Here is a 4,789-nt window from a genome sequence, read left to right on the forward strand (position 1 = left end):
CATAATAATGTAGTGCAAAAGTGTTTCCTATGACGAAGGAAAAATTGTAACTTACATGACAGTAATTACATAATTATTATTTCTTCAACTACTTTTTTGTAAATGAAATAGTTTTTGGTAATTGTTTCTAGACATGTTTCAAGCAACTATAGATTATATCCTTCGTATGTAATCCAGTAACACTGTAACACACTTAGTTTTGAATAACACACGACACTAAAAAATAATAAGAAACCTTCTATTAATTAATATCTGGGATTTATTTTTTTATTCTTAGTTGCACGCTACTTTTTTAGATCTATTTATTGTGACAAGACTTACTTGTGCTGCCTCACTTCATCTGCGGTGACGGAATGATTTCAGAGAATGATGACCTGGAGAAAGAAACTTGTAGATCATTGGTTGGGGATGACCATAAATCGCGGTCGAACATGCAGGGCAGGATTATCAGTTTTTTACCATGATTCTTTGTCATACTACATATACAGAAATCTGTAGGCTGATCAGCCTGGACCTTATGGCCACCGACCTACTATCGATATAAACCCGTCCAGGCGATAGCAGCGTCACCGGCGAGGAATGACTGCTGGTCAGACACACGCAAGGTGCAGGCAGTATCAGTGAGCGTGGTGCCGTGTATAGAATGGGGAAGGAGTGCGGCCTAGCTGAGTCTAAATGAGGATAGACTGTGATGGCCCGGAGACTCGACACGAGCATTTCGGAAACTGCATGACTTGTGGGGTGTTCCAGGAGTGCTGTGGTGAGTGTCTTCAACACGTGGCGAAACCAAGGCGAAACCACATCAAGACGTCGTGGTTTTGGGTGGCCACTTCTCATTACAGATGTTGGACGACATAGGGTGGGCACGTTGGTAAAACAGGACAGGTGGCGAACTGCGACGAAATTATCAGACTTCATTGCTGAGCAATAACACTCCTCATGATGGGCCTCCGCAGCCGACGACCGATGCATGTGCCAATGTTAACACCACGCCATCGGCAGTTACGACTGAAAAGGATACATGACCTTCGGCACTGGACGTTGGCAACTACGCAGAGAGTTCCATGTTATGATGAATCCCGATACCTTCTTCATCATGCCAATGGGAGAGTGCGACTCATTTGGCTTCCAGAGGAACAGTTCCTTGACACCTGTATTGCAGGACGGAGACAAACTGGCGGCGGCTACACTAAGCTCTGGGGAACATTCACGTGGGCATACACGGGTCCAGTGGAGTTCATGTAAGGCATCGTGACGGCCAAGGAATACCGTCCACTGGTTGCAGACCATGTGCATCCCCTCATGACGATCATATTTCCCGACGTGAGTAGTATTTTTCAACAAGGTAATGCTCCATGTTCAAATGGCTCTGAGCACTATGGCACTTAACATCTGAGGTCATTTGTCCCCTAGAACTTACAACTACTTAAACCTAACTAACCTAAGCACATCACACACATCCATGTCCGAGGCAGGATTCGAACCTGCGACCGTAGCGGTCGCGCGGTTCCAGACTGAAGCGCCTAGAACCGCTCGGCCAGCCTGGCCGGCAATGCTTCATGTCACAAGGTAAGGAGTATGATGGAGTGGTTCGAGGTAGCGAGTTCCAATTTATGTGGTCGCCCCAGACCTCAACCTGATCAAACACATCTGGGAAAATGACTGAACATGCTGTCAGAGCTCATCGTCCCCTCCCCGGAATTTACGGGAATGAGGTAACTTGTGTCCAGCGCCTCATTGCTTCCATGCCACGATGCGTGCCTGCTGTTATCTTCGCCAAAGGTGGACATACCGGTTATTAAGTAGATCGTCGTAATGTTCTGGCTGACCAGGTTACATACCCACAGTGAGAGCAATCTCCATGTAGAATGAATAAGTATTTTCATACAGTGCCACCTCTGTCAATGAATGTGGATCCAGCTCAGCTAGTTTGGTAGTCATGGGGAAGGACACTGATGACAATCGATTTGAAACCCTAGAGGAATATCTGCTGCCAGTGGATTCATGTTCATCTCGAAAGTTATGGAGAGAACATTATGAAGTGAAGTGTTTTCTAGCCCGACTGGATCAACGGCGATTAAAAAGCAGATAGCCGAGAGTTCCATAGTCACGGTAAAAACTGAATCACAATTACGGTATCTTTGCTTTGCAGCCACGTTAAACGCTGGTTAGCAAAGCGCATTAAGCTAATAGGGAATTTGACCGCGGTTAACCCAGTGTATTTCAAAGAAAAGCGCCCATTCTACATGCAAATATAATGATAATCGCTGTCTGTGGTACTTACGCGCGCTTTTCAGTTTCTTCTCCTAACGTACCGGTAAGTATTTTTTATGCACTATGGAGAGCAAGAAAAGGAGGCCTAATTTCTCAAAATTTGAAAGTACTATCGTTTTAGAGGTCGTCAGCTGTATTGGGAAAACTGTAGAATGCAAAAAAACGAACGGGCGTTGTGTTAAGAACATTCAGGACTCATCGATGGCTTGAATAGCGAATAATGCTTTACAGTGATCTGACATACATACTAGTAGAAATTATTCATTAACTCAATTGAATGAATCTCCGTCCCATTTTGGTTTTTTTAAACTGAATATAGTTAAACTATAGTGTGCAATAGCAGTTTGCACATGCATAATATCCATAATCCCGATGTTGCATTGACAACTGTGTGCTAATCGTCATCACTTAAAAAGATATTTACTGACACATACAACTACGAGGCAATTGATAAAACAAGTAGATTGGTGTATTACACAAAGTGTCATAATAACAAAAACTTCCAATGTGTAGCTCATGTTTACTTACTGACACAGATTGACAGTTACGTTAAGATTTTTGGCCACTGGGTAACGTTCGGGACACTGGCCTTTGCAACAAGAATTGCAGCAAATTATTGCAGCATTAATTACAACAAAAGACGTCGAATACTGCATGTAATACGTTTACTAAATTAAGAAGAAAGATCCAGAACCTTTTAGAAGGCGAAAGGCGAAAAAAAAATTTGGAAGGAGGTGGACGCGAACCTTCTACCTTTCACGTCACGGTTCACAACGCTCACAATTACGCTGTGGCTTCCACTGAGCAGCCCTCTCTCCAAATCATTGAGCACTGTCTAAAGAACTTACCCACAAAATAATATTATTGCACTGTGTAAAGGACCTATCTACAAAGCCGGCCGCGGTGGTCTATCGGTTCTAGGCGCGCAGTCCGGAACCGCGCGACTGCTACGGTCGCAGGTTCGAATCCTGCCTCGGGCATGGATGTGTGTGATGTCATTAGGTTAGTTAGGTTTAAGTAGTTCTAAGTTCTAGGGGACTGATGACCACAGATGTTAAGTCCCATAGTGCTCAGAGCCATTTGAACCTATCTACAAAATAATATCATTTGATATTTACCAATGAGAAATTGCATCAGAAAAACGCACTTTTTATAGATGATAATTGTGCCGTAACATTGACATCCACTGTACCAATGACTCCAGTAAATCCATCCAGTAAGCTGAACCCATCCATTACGGAGTGTAATTGTGGTCGAAAAGGCATTTTTATGTATTGTGTAGTTTTATGTACTGCTATTATGATCCCCGATTCATCACTGATAATTATTTGTGCTGCTGTACTGTGGACATTAGCACTGTTACAATTACTGTGTTAAAATGCACCAGTTATGTATGCCCTTAATGTCAGTGGAAATCTGGTGGTGGGCGAGACAAGGATGTTCTGACAAGTGGTAAATCCAGCTAGTAGTTTATTTGACCTAATAACAACCACACCCTTGGTTTTGAAAGACGAAATCTCTCTTCATATTTCCTGTCCCCATAATCTTTGAAAGCATTTCCCCTTTTCACAAGTACACCATTCTGTTTGCGACGATGGCGGTGCGTTTTGATCTTTTTAGATGGCATAGGAAATGAATAAATGTTATATGTAGATCTCGTAATTGTCAGGATACAACATTTCATCTTGTATACCATCTTAAACGTCAAAACACGCCGCCATCATAGTACAGTACATGTTTCCTTCCGCCATTAATTCAAGAATAACCAGCCTGCAACCTCGGTTAACTTTAACAGCGATTAATGCCGTCGTTTAACTTTAAACGATGTTGGTGCAATCTAATTTTACGTCAACCAGGATTAAATGCGACTTAACCATGGTTAACATTTAATCGACGTTGGTGCAGTCGGCTGGCAGTGGACATTTGGAATATACTATTTCGCTGAAGGCCATTGCTCGCAATGCCAAACACAGCTAGCTGCATGTATCTAGTGGGCCAAACAAGAAAGAAACTGGAGAGTAGCTGGCAGGAGGCATGTTGTGTGGTCCAACGAGTCGCGATTTTGACTCTTTCTCCAATGATACAAAGCATCAAGTGCACTGACCACCCAATAAGGCCTGTAAGCCGCAGTGTGTGGAAAGTGTAGTTAAGCCAGCAAGTGCTTCTGCGATGTTTTTGTGGTGCTTTATGGACGAAAAACAGTTCTGGAACGTAAAGTCTTCTCCTTCCTGTGTGGAAGTGTGCGAGTTTGAGATTGGGTGCTTCTCCAGCAGGGAAAAGAATATTATTAACTTTGGTTAGGATTGGCTGGGAAGACATGGCTCTTGTGGAGCCTTGTAATTGGCATAAAACCCTTGTGGAAGCAGTTGAATGGGTGCACTTTCCGACTTTACAGACATTTGATGGAAAGGGACAAGTACAGAAATGGGGCTTCTGATTCAGACTGCTGTCGGGAGAGTAGATTATGGTCATGACTCTTCTTATGAGGCACTTGCACTTGCGACGCTTGTCATCA

This window comes from Schistocerca piceifrons, chromosome 2 (genome assembly GCF_021461385.2).
Source record: "Schistocerca piceifrons isolate TAMUIC-IGC-003096 chromosome 2, iqSchPice1.1, whole genome shotgun sequence".
Lineage (NCBI taxonomy): Eukaryota > Metazoa > Arthropoda > Insecta > Orthoptera > Acrididae > Schistocerca > Schistocerca piceifrons.